This window comes from Callorhinchus milii, unplaced genomic scaffold (assembly GCF_018977255.1).
Source record: "Callorhinchus milii isolate IMCB2004 unplaced genomic scaffold, IMCB_Cmil_1.0 Scaffold12, whole genome shotgun sequence".
NCBI lineage: Eukaryota > Metazoa > Chordata > Chondrichthyes > Chimaeriformes > Callorhinchidae > Callorhinchus > Callorhinchus milii.
Window position 1 is genome coordinate 493,552 of NW_024704753.1, and position 17,188 is coordinate 510,739.

The window sequence follows — 17,188 nt, forward strand, 5'->3', positions numbered from 1 at the left end:
CGAGAGCTGCGGCAGGTGAGAGGCATCGCCTCCCTCTCCCTCTGCACCAGCACAGTCACACAGAGGGTGTGCGCACCCCCCCCACACACACCCCCCCCCCACACACACACACACACACACACAGCAGCTCTGCTCTGCTCCACTCCGCCTTTATTCCTGCTCTGACCTTGAGCTGCTCCGGATGTGCCGCAGCTTCTGAAACCTCTCCGCAGCGCAAGGATTGAGCTGAAGCCCAAGTGAGTGAGTGTGAGTGAGTGAGTGAGTGAGTGTGAGGCTGCACCTGTTAACCTGTGGACTGGGAATATAATCCTCGTCCTAAAGTCTCTCTGTTTTCAAAGGGCTGAATGTGATGTGCACGGATGGCCGTGGACCATATCGTGTGTGTGTGCGTTTGTGTGTTTGCTGAACGTGTTATCTCTCTCTCTCTCTCTATCCTATTGCCATACTTTTCATTCGATATTTAGTTATCTGTGTAAATGATCGTTGTTATCCGGTACTTTAACCACAACGCGCGCGGTGACGGCTTCAGTCAGAGAGCGAGGATGTTTAAAATGGATCAAGGTTTTATTTATTTATGTATTTGTTTGTTTGTTTGTTTACTGTACGAGGCTGAATTGTTTCTATATTTGCAGGTGTCACAGTATCTCCAGGCTGGGAGTGTAGGGAGTGAATGGGAAATGTAGATAGATTGATTATAGCGGCCAATTTCGTGGTGGTGGGTGTCAGATGTTGACAGTAATCTATACAGAGTGTGTGTGTGTGTCTGTGTGTGTGTCTGTGTGTGTCTATGTGTGTGTCTGTGTGTGTCTCTTGTGTCTCTGTGTGTGTATGTGCTCATCCTGCGACTGTGAAATTAGCACATTCCCTGTTTCCATAATGTTGAGGGTTGTATTTCTGATCGGAAACTGCCATTCAGCGTGAGTTCCAGATTATAATTATTGGGGTTGGAATGAAATTAAAGGGTACAGGTGCACTCGACCCTCCAGGAGGCAAATCTGTTGTAACATGTTATTTTAGAAACGGTATCAGAGAAACCTGTACTAAACAGCAGCTCCACAAAGTCCCATATTGCTCTAACCCGAGACGTGGGGAATGAGATAAGAAGCGTTTTCTTCCCCAGAAGCTACTTCGTGAAGATGTGTCTAGTTCTGTTGTGTTGAGTGGTTACTTAATGGGTTAGTATATGGTCCTCGCCCCCACCTCGCATTAAAACAATTCTTGTAGGAATTCTGCAAATTACTGACTGAAAATGGGTGTCAGATTCTCACCTCTGAGTCACAAGGCTGTGGGTTCCAATCCCACATCGGGATTTGGAATCGCATGGTCTAAATGGCGCTCCAATGCTGTGGGGGGTGGGGGGTGGGGGGGACATGCTGCATTGTGGAGGTGCCATCCTTAAGATGAGACATTAAACTGCAGTCCCATTTGTCTGTTCAGATGTCCAAGATTCCACGGCACTCTTCGAAACGCGAAGGGAGGTTTCCCACCGGGTCCCGGTCAATAATCCCGCAGATGAAATCGGGCATTCAGTGGATGTTTGTGAGACGTTGCTCGTGCAAATTGTTCGCCCATAAAGTAGTCACTGCATTTTTCAGTAAATCCTGTGAAGCGCTTTGCAACATCCTTCTGGCATTCTGTGAATGCAGGGATTATTATAATAAAATTGGCCGCTTGCTGTTCTTTTTAAAAACTATTCAGGTGAAGCACAATGGCGTGTGATGCCTTCGAATTGCTGGGAGTTTGTCCGTCAGTCACACTCTTGCCTCTGGGTCAGAAGGTTGTGGGTTCATGCCCCATATTGGGACAATTTAGAGTTTGCATTCTAAAATTATTCTGGAAGAGGCAACACCAGGAAGAGATTGCCATCATCTTCTCCAGTGTTTGCGTTGTTCTTCAGGGAATGTCTTGTTTTGCCGATTTCCTGGTCCCGGTTCTGTCGTATATTGGGATTAAAACCATATCTTTTGTTCCACCAAAGTCCAAAATTATCCCGGTTGTCTGTCTGTGCTGGTGCTCGCTCATGATACTGCCTGCCAGGAACATGCAATGTCCTAGTTTGGCAGCTTCCCCCTTTACTCAGGGCTGTTAGATATTCTGGGATATTGCTCAGCAATTGGCCATTCTATCGATATATCGATATGCTGGTGCCTTGGGACGTTTTTTTGATGTGAAAGGTATTATACTAATATAATTTGTTGTTGTTGTTATGTAAACTGGTGCAGTGTCTGCCTTTCCGACGCACAGCACTGCAGGTTCCCTGTGCAGGGGATCACAGGAGGGATTTAAAAGGGAGGTTCAAAAACAATGCTTACATAGAGAGAGCTGGAACCTGGAATTCTGTTTTAATATGGAATTAGATAGTTACTTGAAGATGAGTTATTTAACAGGGTATCGTGAGCGAGCACCAGCACAGACATGATGGGGAGAGAGAGAGAGCAGGGAATGGGGTTAGAGTAGAGAACTCCAGTGGGGGAGTGAGCACCAGCAACACAATGGCCTACTCCTGTGCTGTCATTTTTGATTCTAAACAATAAATCAAAATATCAGGTCAGAAACGCTGAGGCAACGGATACTGTGTCATCAGAGAAGATCTTCACCGAATAAAGAGACTAACTGCTTGGTGCAAGACCTCACTGAAGGAGCGATTGCCATGGGAGATTATACAAATATGCTGATTTTTGTTGTGAACACAGGACATTATCCTACTGTACAGTCAGATCTTAGCTACCACTCCACAAGTTGAGGTAATCATTTATTGGGAGGGGTTTTGGCCAGGAATTCTAGGGCTGCGGCTGACTCCCAGTGATGATTAATGGAGCGGGAGATCATTATTTATATTCGGCTTTTATTTAATTTGATTTTGAAGCCGTGTTGCAGGCACAGGTCAGGGTGATGTATATCTGCACTGAATGTCGCTCTGGCTTTGAACAAAGTTGAGGAATTGATTTTTTAAAAGAAAATCAGTTCAAGCCAAGTGTTAAGGTCACACATTTACTTTTAACGTTTCTATCAAAGGGAAAGTATTTCAATTGTTGGATGGTAACAATGCAGGAGTTAGTACTGAAGCAATGACTTGAGACCCATTGTAAAATGGCAGTACACTGCGTACTGCTGTACCTTTACTGTACAAACAGCAGCTCAGTGTGCAGGGGGTTTGGAACAGGGCAAGTATTCAGCATCAGAAGAATGCAACCTCTGATTCCTGTTAACAGTCAGATAAAAGCCGTGTCTGTACCTGCAATGGTATATAATTTCCAGGGTGTATTTTCTTTATTAATGGTACAGTATATTGATAATATAATAATAATAATCCCCATCCCCCAGAGGATCCAATTCAAGATCCTCATCCTCCCCTACAAGGCCATTCACGGCCTCGCTCCCTCCTATCTCTCCGACCTACTATCCCCCTACTTACCCGCCCGTACCCTCCACTCCTCTGGCTCCGGTCTGCTCCACATCCCCCGCCCCAACCGCCCGACCATCGGTGGCCTTCAGCCTCTCAGCCCCTCGGCTCTGGAACTTCATCCCCCAGTGCCTTCGCCGCCTCCTCCCTTTCCTCCTTCAAGGCCGGTCTCAAGATCTTTCTCTTTGACCGTACCTTCAGCTCCCCTCTCAACTTTCTACCCCCTCCTCGCTCCCTCCCTTCCCTCCCCTCACCCTGACCATTTCCCCACTGCTCGGGTCCTGACCCAACTGTCCAGCGCCTTGGGACGTCCTCCTGACGTGAAAGGCGCTCTATAAATGAAATCTTGTTGTTGTTGTTGTGTTCAATATCACTTCTTTGAGACATCTCAAAGCGCTTCACAGAATATACCGTAAAGTGAATTAACTGTATATTTTGTGGGCAAAACGCGGCAGCCAATTGCGCACAGAACATATTGATGGTGAGTGCATGTCAGAAGGTGAACAATTCTGTGGTGTCACAATATAACAATCATTCAACTACACAATGATACCTACTCAGTGAAGAATAGTGCTTTACAAAACACCTTACCAAGCATCACTGAATATTGGGGTTGAATTTCACCTTGATGCACTTAAGATGCTATTTTTAAAAATGCAATAGATTTTTTTATTCAATCTTAAAGTGCTCAGCTCTTCCCATTGAAATATAATAGCAACATGTGTTAGTAATTAGCCTGTCCACCAGACCTGCAGCCAAACTCTCAGTGATCGGGTAATGTTTGTGCGCCTACGTTCGACAGAATTCTCCAAAGGTCTGAGGGTCTGCACCGTGGCAACTGCCACCACATTGCGCAAATCCCCATGCAGCCATTTGTGATGAGCAAAGAGGGAGCACCTTTGGATGTCTATACAAATGTAATTTGTAGTTGTTAAAGTGCTATAACATGTTAGTTCCTCTTCGCTCTGCAGTGACCTGTCTCTCAGCACATCACATCCCGCCCTCCCTCCCCGAGCCCTCTCTCACTCTCTCTCTCTCTGCCAGTGGTTGCCAGGTGCCAACACAAGCCAAGTGCCTGTCACAGTGAAGCACTAACTCCATCTGTAGCTTTCGCCACATGAATTTGACTCCCTTCCCCATCTTCAGATCGTGCCTGAAGACCTTCCTCTTCGACCAGTGCCTGCAGTCACCTCCCTCCCCTGGCTCGGCACCGTGTTCTGCCACGGTCAAGTGCTCTGGGACGAAGCCCCACAGGAGGGACGCTGTGTAAATGCACATTGTTATTGTTGGGTGTTTGGAGTTTACTGCAGCGATTAATGTGATGTAAACACCGTGAGGGTTATGACTCTATCCTTTCCATTTAACTGTCCCCAGGGCACTAATGAAAGAGAATAAGTAATAATCATAATGTCTAATGGATTTAAAACCAACATTTTAGTATAATGTGTTCAAAGGGCTTTGCTCAAACTGTGTGAAGAGTGCACTCAGCACTCATTGTGCTTTCTGTTCCTTGTCTCTGCTGGTGACAGGGTCTCAGGGTTAATGTGGGATTCCCACCTCCTCCCCCCCCCCCCCCTCCGCATACCCAATGTCTAGTTTGGTTCCACAGGCAACGTGCATAGTCCAGTACACTGTCCTCCTCCGCATGTTCCTGCCCAGCAATCACTGTCATGTCGCTTTGTGTGGAGAGATGACCCCAACCCTGTCCTTATCTAAGATCCAGACGCACTCACATTGGGACAGTAAACACACAAGTTGTTGTTGGTGAATGGCTGGGAATGGGAACTCTGGCTCAGTTTTCCCACTTTGAGACATCTTCCCCTTCCACACCTCCTCTACACCCTAGCACCCCCCCCCCCCACCACCAGCTTGGGTGCCCATCCAACAGTGTTGAGTGCTTTGAGAGGACCTCCTGATGTGAGAAGCACTAGGTAAATGTCAATTTTTTAAGATTGAACTGAGCTTAGATTGGGACGTCCTCCTGACGTGAAAGGCGCTTTATAAATGGAATCTTGTTGTTGTTGTTGTAGATTTGTGTTCACATACAAATCTTTGGTAATATTTAGAAACAATGGAAACGCACCAGATGGACCGTGCACAAAATAGATAGATGGGCTTTGTATGAAACCGTGGTTTTTTTGATGGGTTTGGTGGCAGTACTGAGGGCGCCTGAATACTGCCCACTTGAGCTAAGAATACACTGAGCCCAGTGTACACCTTAGCAGCACAAGTGCTTCTTGGTCAGATGGGAAATGAGTTGACAGCCTGAAAATTCTGTGGTGTTCTTACTCTGCTCCAGATTGATTGCTTCTCACTGACACTGGATCTCCAGTGGGTTTAGCTTGTCATTCTAGCGAGTAACTCCTACATCCTCCTTGTCACAATTGTTCCATCTCTTCACGCTACGTTTCAGAGGAGATGTGAAATCATCTCCCAGCTGCCATCAGACATGTCTGGGTTTTTCCAAGCTTTGCTCTGTTTCGTTATCCATATAAAGTTCTTTAGTTTTTACAGCATGTCAAAATATCTCAAATGTACTTTACGGTCGTTACTGTCAAGTGTACCAACTGTTTTGTTTTTGGGCAAACTTAGCAATCAATTATACCAGCAAAATCACCAAAATAGCTATGAGGATTGTTGGCCAAACCATCAGGAGAAGCTCCCTTCTCTGTTTCCAATAGTGTTGCAGGATCCTGATTCCCTAACAATATGTAGCTCAGGGTTTAACAGAACAAATGGACCACATTCACACCCACTGACCTGTTATTGGTGACATTGAACTGCAATCTGACAAACTTTAGCATCAGGTTCGTCTGTAGCCTGAAAGAGCACAAAGTCTCCAGGGAACGTGCAAGATTCTTTTTATCTGCAGAGTGCTCTTTGTACTCGAGAGGAATTGTAGAGTTGATTGACCCCCTGAAGGCTTCTGAATTTCTTTTCTTTGCGTTCTTGCCTTGTGCAGCACTTTAAGGAATCCTTAAAAGTGGTCTTCTTGGGTACTCTAACATTGGCTTTGTAAACAGCCAGCAGCGTGTGAGAAGATTGTGGTGCCTGAATAATGGGATTTCTCAACAGTGGCTAATGTCGCATTGATGGGAATGCAGAGCTTCGCAGAGATAAACTGGAGCGCTCCCACCAAATGGGCCCTTTCTTCATTTACATCTTCCCAGAAGATTTATTGGACATATTCAGATACATTAGAGCAGTGGTGGCCAACCTTTATGGCCAACAAAATAAATGTACTTAATTGAATATTTCTTGATTTATGCCATAAATCAAACACCACAGGTTGGCCACCACTGCCTTGGAGGGTGTATGAAATAAACCAACTATTTACAATAAAAAAATGTCCTTGAATATTCATCATAAAGTTGACATCAGTCTATTTTGTCCTTTAAACAAGCCTCTGTGTGACTCGATGAATGGTCTTATCAAGCCACATCATTCATAACTTGCTGTGTCACCCTGTGTAACAACAACAAAATTACATTTATAGAGCGCATTTCACGTCGGGACGACTTCCCAAAGTGCTGAACAGTCAGCTGTCGGGGCCCGAGCATGGGGGAGGGGTGGTGTAGAGGTGAGGAAAGGCAGAGAGATGGGAGGGAGACCAAAGGCACAGTCGAAGAGGAGGGTCTTGAGACCAGCCTTGAAGGAGGCGAGGGAGGAAGTGAGGCGAAGGGACCGTGGGATGGAGTTCCAGAGTGTGGGGGCAGAGAGGCTGAAAGCCCGGCCACCGATGGAAGGGCGGGTCAGCCGGGAGATATGGAGCAGCCCGGAGTCCGATGAATGGAGGGAGCGGGCAGGTTGGCAGGGAGTCAGCAGGTCCAGAGGTCAGAGGCTATGGATGGCCTTCGTGGAGTCCTGTAGCTCAGTGGTTAGAGCACTCGCTTTGCAAGTGAGAGACCTGAGTACAATTCCAGGCAGAGGGCGAAACCTTGGGCAAGTTTCCTTACTCCACACAGAGCCTAATAATAATCCCTCCAAAACCCAAAACAATAATAAATTGGTCATTTTCAATCTACGACACTTTGTGGGACATTGCTGTGCGCAATTGGCTGCCGCGTTCGCCCACAAATATACAGTCAATTCACTTTACAGTGTGTTCTGTGAAGCGCTTTGGGACGTCCTCCTGACGTGAAAAGCGCTATATCAAATGCAAGGATTATTATTATTATTAAAGGTGAGGACGAGGATCTTGAACTCGATCCTCTGGGGGATGGGGAGCCGTGGAGTCGGGCGAGGGTGGGAGTGATGGGGTCACGGACCCTGGACAAGTAACACTTGTCCATCTGTGCTGCCACATTCACTCTGTGGCCTGAGGAGTGAGCAGTGCTGAACCTGGGAAGCCATTACAACAACAACAACAACAACTTGGATTTGTATAGCACCCTCCTCGCCGGACGGCGTCTCATTGTCCATTGTTATCTGTGTCTCTCACTATCGCTCACTCCCTCACCCCAGGTAATATTCTGATGAATTGACACTGGACGCCCTCAAAACCAGAGCCATCTGCCCAAGGTTGAGTGCCCAAGGTTGAGTGCAACCCTTCAAACCATGTCTGCAGCCCCCTACAACAGCGGCACTTACTCTTATATATTGCACATCTCCTGATGAAGTCAGTTAGCCTTTTTGATTGCTTTCGGCACCTGCAATTTTGCTTTTAACGACTTTGTAAGCTGCTGCTATTAAAATATCTGGCAGCCCACATGCAATTCACACTTGCTGTTTTGGCTCAATGCTCGGACCTGAGACTGCAGTGAAAATTGGACCAAATGATCGGTGGTGAATGTGCTAAGAGAGAGAGAGACGAGCATGGCTTACCTCATGATAACCTATCTCAACAAAGGAGGTGGATAATGCGCCATGTGTAAACCATGTAACAACCCACACACAGAGGAATTACACATGTCCTTAATTATGTAATTAATCAATCCATCCTTGTTGTGCAATTTTTTTCAAACCAGACAGTTTTTCACTTTGCTCATAATAAAGAAAACCTCTTTTATAGCGTCTTATATGGCAACATCTCAAAGGGCTTCACAAGTTACTACTGTCCAGTGTAGTGACTATTTTGGAGGCAAACATGGCAGCATGTGCGTGCAGCGGGGTCACATAACAGAGTTGAACGACCAATTAATGTTGTTCCCCGGGACACCGGAAGATCTTTCATCTATTTTTCCACTAGTGATTTTGAACGTTGACGTGAAACAGGCAGCTGGGACCTTGGTTTAATCCAACATGTCATCTTAGGCCAGTCTGTGTCCAGCCAGTAGGTCACATTCTATTCGTCTCTTCCTACTGATTGGACCTTGGCGTGTGTAGTTTTGAAGAATACGGTTGCGTGCAGAGCTATTGACACTAACAGACCTTGTGTGTAATCCACTAACAGATTCTGCTCACATAGGAACATAGGAACAGGAGGAGGCCGTTCAGCCCTTCGAGCCTGTTCCGACATTTAATTAGACCATGGCTGATCTGTACCTCAACTAATCCTTTCAATTCCAATTTCCCGTTTTCTCCCCATAACCCTTAATACCCTGACCTACCAACAATCTATCAACCTCAGGTGTTGAAGGTGTGGATGGATCCAGCATCCACAGCCTTTTGGGGGAGAGAATTCCAGATATCTGCCATCCTTTGAATGAAAAAATGCTTCCTGATTCTATTCTTAAATGGCCTGGTTCTAATTTTCAGACTATGGCCCCTTGTTTTGGATTCCCCCACCAGAGGAAATAGCGTCTCTGTATCTACCCTATCAAATCCCTTTATCATTTTAAACACCTCAATCAAATCACCCCTCAACCTTCTAAACGCAAGGGAATACAATCCAAGTTTATGCAGCCTCTCCTCATAATTTAACCCTTAGGCCTGCTAACATTCTGCTGAACCTGCGCTGCACCCCTTCCAGGGCCAATATATCTTTCCTGAGGTGTGGTGCCCAAAACTGAACGCAGTCTCCAGATGGGGTCTGACTAACGCTCTGTACAGCTACAGCACATGTGTCTGTGTGCGTGTGGTTGTTGACTGGCTTAGTACAAAGCAGGTCTGCGTTAAACCTGCCTAGGAGTATTACTGGCTTGCCGCTGTAGGTGCAGATGTTCAATAGTAAACACTGCAATACATGTACTGTGTTTTACTGTAGTGTTACAAGCCTCCGTTACATTAGCTTCTGGCCTTAGGAATAGAAGGGAAAGAAATGATGGGAGGCTTTGATGCTAATGGCAAGAGGCAACGCACTGAACAAATACAATCTTCAGCTCCTCCATCAGGGTTTCACCCCAATCCCACATCCCAGCCATTGCTGTCCAGCCATTTACACAATCACTTGTAACTAGTGGAACAGAAAACATGCTGTGTGGGTGACCTAATTTCAGTCAGATTCTGCACGGAGGTAAAACAGTTGACAGTGGCTGACTGCGTTGTGCTAAATCTACCTTTAAAATAATAACAACAGTGCTTTCATTTCAATGTTTATAGTGTCAGCTAGCTTCACTGGTAATTGCTAACTGTAGTGACTGAAAAAGCGCAACAAGCTCCCACAATTGGCTTTGAAGTGAACGACCCATTAATTTGGAGGGTTGTCGGTCAGGACACAGAGAGAAACGATGACGTGGGATCTTTAACAAACTGTGATGTTGGATGGAGTGTCTGAGAAAAGGGGGTCTGTTGTGCCAAGTATGTAAACCATGAGTTAATATTTGGTTTTTAATTACCCGATTAACTAATAATAATACTTACATTTGATATAGCGCTTTTCACGTCAGGAGGAAGTCCAAAAGCGCTACACTGTAAAGTGTATTGACTGTGTATCTGTGGGCGAACGCGGCAGCCAATTGCGCACAGCAATGTCCCACAAAGTGTCGTAGATTGAAAATGACCAATTTATTATTGTTTGGGTTTTGGAGGGATTATTATTAGGCTCTGTGTGGAGTAAGGAAACTTGCCCAAGGTTTCGCCCTCTGCCTGGAATTGAACTCAGGTCTCTCACTTGCAAAGCGAGTGCTCTAACCACTGAGCTACAGGACTCCACAACTGTAATTCTCTCTGTACACGTGTAACAACATTGATGTAAATGTATGTGTATGCAATAGTCCAGCAGTTTACACATGGTTTACACAACTTGCTCAGTGTGTTACAGTATTTTAAAATCAATAGGGTCGATGGGGTGGGGGGAATATTTTCTAAACTGAACCACATGTGCTCTGGTCTGGAGAAAGGTTCCCAATAAGACAGCAAGTGGGGGCAACTCAGTGAAACTTGTATCAGTATACGACTAAACTGAAGCGTTTAGTTAGTTATAGAAGATGCTGCATTAGCAGCGAGACTTGTACTGTATGATGACCTGTGGCTGACGAGACAGAATTAGTCAGAACCTTGAGTAGAGTTAAATACCTCCACGGTCGGTCACGGATGTAACTTTGATTTTGTGATCATCCTCATTGGAACTGTTCAACCTGTTTATTCCTGGGTTCATTGTTGGTATAAAACAGGAGCTTTAGATAGACTCACCTCAGTGTCCTCACACAGCGCTCCCTGGGCGGGCTGGGATTCCTGTGTTTGACTTCACTGGAAACGTCCTCCAACAATGGTGCTGCTTTACAAAGAGCATTTTGCCTGATGTTAAATGTGACATTTTTGTGACATCAAGTGGGATTTAATTACAGGCTTGTGCTGCACTGGCGTTGCTGCCTTCCCTGGCAGTGTAACATTAAACACTAAAGCCTGACCTCGCAGCAGTCACCAGCCAACCTCCATCTGCTTTAGTCATTTTGTCAAGACGACAAATGGGACGGGAAGCTGCTGGAAAACTCAAACAGCGTCTAACAGACCAGGAGATTGTTCCCTGAGTGTTTATTAGTTAATAACAAGAGGTTAAAATGGTCATTATTATATAGACCAGAGTTGCTAACCCGGTTGTTAGTATTCATAATAATATAATAACAGTAATAATCTTTGTAGACTTAGCCTTTCACATCAGGAAGATGTCTCCAAGTGCTTCACAGAATTCACTGTAAAGTGTAGTGACTTTTTTTTGTGTGGACCCTGATGACAACCCTGTTAAGGCAGCTGAACAACAGGACACGGGTTCAGGTCTGTGCAGGACAATTTCAGGACTTGTTTGGGGCTGAACTCTCTGTCTCTCTCTCCCCCCACCCCTGACTCTAGACCATGGTTTCTCCTCCAGCCCCGCCAGATATTGATTGGTGACATATTTGCTTTAAACAAACAAGTTTATTTTAATCGTAGCCAATAGGAAACAGCTTTTCAACCTTTTATTTAACTTTGATAGTTATTCCGGGCCATAATCTGGCAAACGATGGCTAGCTCTGTGCTCTGTATCAACCCAGTGTCCTGGTCCCAGCCATCCTCCAGGGTAACCTGTTCCAGTTGTTGACGCAGTGGATATGGATTAGGTGTCAAAGTCTGTGGGTTCAATCGAGATGTTGAACTCACACAGACGTGGCTGACACTCCACTGCAGTGCTGGGGGAGTACCGAGGTGCTCTCCTTTGGATGAGATGTTAAACTGAGGTTTCATCTTTGCCTGTTCAAGAGGATGTTAATATCCCGTGATTCAACAAGACAGGAGAATTTCTCTGTCTTCTGGCTGACAATACCCAAGGAACAAAAATCAGTCACTCACTTGACGGGTGTTGTGGGATGTTGCTGAGTGTAATTAACTGCGTGTTCACCTACAAAAATACACAGTCATTACACTAGACAGTAATTCCTGTGAAGCACTTTGAGACAAAAACTTGTGAATATGATAGAAGTGATATCAAATACAATTATTATGATGATATGATGATGATGATGATTATTATTCTGGCTGAATGAGGATTTATTTCATTACTTTGTTGGCTGGCACAGTTGCTCTGCAGAGAAATGTTGGCGCTGCCCTGGTGCTTTGTTACAACAGGGCTAACAATGGCGGGATAAATTTAGACCCCATGTTCTCCCTTGTCTGCGGGGCATGTGCTGAAATCTACAACAATCAAAGTGCTCTTTAGGCTCTTGTCATGTCTTCACACATCAGTATCAGAGCAGCCACGACTGGAGAGCAACTGCCATCAGCTGCAATTACACGCACTCGCCTTCGAGTTCAGCCATGGACTGTGCCCGCCTCGTCACTGCTATTCTCTGCTGACAGCTTCTTTAATAAAACATATGCTCTGGGTTCACACCCAGGAACGTTACAGGAAGCAGCGATACCCAGGCCACGTCCGTAAACAACGCCGTTTAATTTCTCTCCTTTCGTTACCTCTGTGAGAAAAACTAATTCCGAATGGAAATCTCAGCGCTGTCTCCGGCCTGTCTGGGACGCGCAACGTTTCACTTTTCTTTTGTTTTTTGTCTTTTTTGTAAAAAGAAAGAAATATAATTGAAATGTCGAAGTGGTTTTCTGGTGGCGTGAAGAGTTTTGACGGTTTGTGTATTACCGCCTGACCTGCTGCTATATTACATTGAACTCCATTACAAAGTTAAATGTGTGGAGAGCGATACTGGTCGGGATGGATTTCTATCCTCTCTCCCGACTGTTTCCCACTGACACCGACAATCTTGGCTTCGGATAAAATCCTTTCCCGATCGTGAATAAAGCGCATTTAATTGGAATTAATGCTGTCGCCTGCGTTGTGACAGATTTCATAATATATAATAATTCTTGATTTTGATGTGACGCCTTACACTTCATCAAGACACCTCAAAGCGCTTCTCAGGATTTTACTGTAAATTGCAGTGACTGTGTATTTTGTAGGCGAACATGGCAGCCAATTTTCACACAGCTGCGTCCTCCAAACAGCCGTGAAGTGAATGAGTGGCTTTTATCTGGGTGGTTTCTGGTTAGAAACCGGAGGAGAGAGAAAGTCATCTCTTTTCCAACAGCACATGAGATTTTTAACATCCACTGAGCAGGCACAGTCTGGGCTTCAGTATAAAGTCTCATCCAAAGAACGGCAGCACCAACAATATTGCATTTGGTTATTGATCTCGGGTTTGGTTATTGACCCCGGGTTTGGTTATTGATCCTGGGTTTGGTTATTGATCCTGGGTTTGGTTATTGATCCTGGGTTTGGTTATTGATCCTGGGTTTGGTTATTGATCCTGGGTTTGGTTATTGATCTCGGGTTTGGTTATTGATCTCGGGTTTAGTTATTGATCTCGGGTTTGGTTATTGATCCCGGGTTTGATTATTGATAGGGGGTAACACTGACCTGCGGAAGCACGCCGACTGATTGCACAGCTGTGTAACTGCGCTTTGCTGCCTTGTTGCAGGTTGAACTTCCCTCACCGCAGTGAAACCCCATCCTTTATCGTCTGTGATAAGCGCTGACTCTCTTCCACACTCCGTCAATTCGTTTTACCGTTTCCAGGTTTATTTATTACCAAGTTCTCACCGTCTCAAATCTGCACCAATTACTGGCACATCAAGGGCTGCTCTTCCCTCAGAGAACGATCCCCAGTGAATCTATACCCTGTGCTGCTGGCTATTGCTGCCACTAAGCCCTGCCGGCAGTGCGGCTGGGGACGGTTTCACGGGAAGTCTGTGGGCCGGAGGCTCGGGAGACCTGGCTGGGGACACCTGCTTCCGCCGGCTTGTGACATCTTCTGCTTTACACTGGACAAGAACAGAATTTTAATCCACACATTTCCTGGGGATTTTACATCACACTGTCACTGACACGTGTGTGGCTACCATAATTTTATATATCGCACTGTTTAATATTCAGGACGATCACCCGGTGATTTCAAAGTTCTCTCCAGTTGTTTCAGTGGTTTAATCAGTCTCTGAGGTGACTTGAGTGTCACAGGTTTGTATGTTGACTGATTGTGATATCTGTTCTCATATTAACACTGATGTAAGTGGCTGTCTCTTACTGTCTTGCTGCTTTTCCCTGCTGCTCGCTGTTGCTGTGTTTTCTGCTGGAAGAGACTTTGCCTCGAAAGGAACCTTTGGTTTCAGCGTAAAAGCTTGAACCTGTTGAAATCAATTTTCGCAATTTTATGGGTTGTTTAGAAGACCCTATTTTTACAACAAAGGAGTGGACGAAGCCTGTGGGCTGATAAACACCTTTTAGTGTTTGAGTCCATGTGAGCAGTGATCATGTGAGAATAGAGTAATCAGTACCTGAGGTGATTGTCAAAACCGCTCGGGTTTGGGGCAGAACAAGCTAGAGTTTGATGGTCACTGAAGGTAAGAGAAATATCACGACACACACGAGGAAGTCTTTCTTTACCCAGAGGGTAATTAACGACTGGAACAGGTTGCCAGGAAGGGTGGTTGAGCCCAGGACACTCATTTGAAAACCACCTAAATGCTGTGATCGGGGGATGATTGGATGGGTTTTCTGGAGGCAAGGGATCAGACGAGCTTCACCTGAACTGACCTTATGATTGAAAGAACAACTGCAAATAACTACAACAAGAAGTTACATTTACACAGCACCTTTCACGTCAGGCGGACGTGTCAAGGCACGGGCGAGTGAAGGGTTTGCACCCGAGCTGGGGGTTGGAATCGAGTGGTGGAGGGCAAGAGGGGTGGTGGTGGGAGGATGACGAAAAGCACAGTCAAAGAGGAGAGCCTTGAGATGTACCTTGAAGGAGGCGGAGGGGCTCAGGGATGGAGTTGATCAGTACTGGGTTCCAAACCTTGTTGAATATTATCGTCTGATGTGCAGGGATTTCTCAATGAGAAATCTCATTTGGGAATTTGTGAAACATTGAATGCTTTTCGTCAGAGACTTGTGTGTCAGAAATTCATCATCACACGTTTCTTATTCAGATATCTTGATAGATCCAGCACGGCGGAGCCCGCTGCCTTTCTTAAACCAGGTGAAATGAGGAACCCTCGGGCCTCAGGGTGACATTCCATTCCTCCCCGTGAACAATGTTCCCAGTTTAAATAGTTGTTTCCCTTAAAGGCAGAGAAACAAGTGCTCCGGGACGCTACCCCAGTGAAGGCGCTGTATAAATGCGAGTTGTTCTTTGTTGTAAAGCTGGTCACTTGGCGAGAGTGGGGAGGGGGAGGTTTGCCACACTCTCTCCCCCTCAGTCACTTGTAACTTTCTGTAACTTTTCCTGGCGAATGTAGAAAAGCCGCAGGCAATGGTCAGGCCCCGTAGCGACTGTCACTGGTCAACGTGTTGGCAAACATGGCCTAGGGCTGCAGCAAGCACTACCCTTGCAGCCTCACCGTGTGTTATTTTAATGAAAGGGTAAATGTATCACTTCAGCATCCGAAGCCTGAGAGAAATCAGAACACGTTTACTCTGTGTGTCAGTGCACGGAATGATTCATTGAGCACAAGAAAATCTAATCATGTTGAAGATTATATTGGGTGCGTTGGGGGTGGGTGGGGGATGATGTCTCTCTGGTAATGGACGTGAAAGTATGAAATATTAGTTTGAAACTCGCGGGTGCCAAGGTTAGTGTTTCTCAGAGCCTTGGGAGTTCGGAGCTGAGAAACAAATCTATTTGCCCGCGTCTGCGTCAAACTCAAATTCCACCTGGTCCAAGTGCAACCATTTTAATCTCAGAATTTAAGGTCACCAGAAAAATTCTTAAATGTCTTCCCTCCCCCCAACTGGCGCTGTCTACTTGATGCCCATTCGCTGATCTCTGTGCTGCACAAGCACTTTCTTCTGCTCCGTTAGTTGCAGTTAGTGAGACCCATGGCTTTGATGAAGCGAGTGGGAGGTGGAGGGATGAGAAGGGGGAGAGGTGCGGAAGAGCGGGGAGCGGTTGCTGATCTGCCGTTGGACTATGTTGAAGCCTGGAGCACTGATCACTTCACGTCACTGAGTTTCCTCTATTTCTCAGGGTGGGTTTATGAAGGGGCCAACCCTGACATGCTCCTTGACTCCCTTGTAACCGGTTGGTTGGATACTGTTGATGGTTCGGAGGCCGGGAGAATGGAAACATTGGGCAGAAATGCACTGCCTCTTGGTAGTGGAGCATCAGACAGTGAAGTGTGCGGTGATTTCAGTTGGATGCCTGCCACATGTTGCTCTTTGTCTGAGCTGCTCGGTTGATGTTTGACTCGAGTGATCAGAGGGTGAAAACTAATCACCGCACTTGCTCAACGGTAACTCAGTTGTCGTCAGCTTGGCCTTGGGGCCAGGGAGGTTATGGGTTAAAGCCTCATATCTCACTCTCCAGAGCTCCTTACTCTAAACCCATTCCCCGCATTCTCCCCATCGTGTTTGTGTTGGTGCTTGCTTCCCCTCTGGAGCTCTCTACTCTAACCCTATCCCCTACTTAACTATATCCTTTAGTAATGTTCCTCTCCAGAACTTATCCAATGCAAAGATAATGCTGAAATGTCAAACTTCAAACTAGGTTTATATTTAACACGCTGTGTTAGTGGGAGCCTGGAGCTGGGGAAGATTGGCACCCAGCGTCTCTGTTATCACAGCCAGAGAAGAAACACAGATAATAGAAATTGGATTATTTGTTGAATCAAAATGTAAAACTCTGGATTGCAACAGTGTCCCAATAATGTATAATCATTCCGAGTTTCATCAAATGCAGCTTATGCACATGATCTGGGAGCGTCCAGTAGCCAATCTCATTCCAATAGCCCAGCATAATAAAACAGAGGTTCTCAATACAATACATGTCAGCAGGACCTCTCCATGTGCCTAACAATCCCATTCCCTAACAACCCTATTCCCTAACAACTCCATTCCTTAACAACCATGTTCCTTAACAACCACGTTCCTTTCCCATCCTGTTCCTGAACAAATCAATTCCTTAACAAGCAATCCCATTAGAGTTCCAGTGG

General features: G+C 45.8%; 1 protein-coding gene across 8 annotated transcripts in view; it reads left to right on the plus strand.

Annotated features, from left to right (window-relative positions):
- The window catches only part of atp2b2 (ATPase plasma membrane Ca2+ transporting 2), a 75,385-nt gene continuing 58,197 nt past the window's right edge, over nt 1–17,188 (plus strand). For 7 of the 8 annotated variants that reach the window (XM_042339814.1, XM_042339804.1, XM_042339809.1 and 4 more), the window contains exon 1: nt 151–236. The gene's annotated coding sequence lies outside the window, so the exon portion shown is untranslated. Of the gene's footprint in view, nt 16–150; nt 237–17,188 lie in introns of those variants that run through there. The other variant, XM_042339807.1, reaches the window with a different exon arrangement.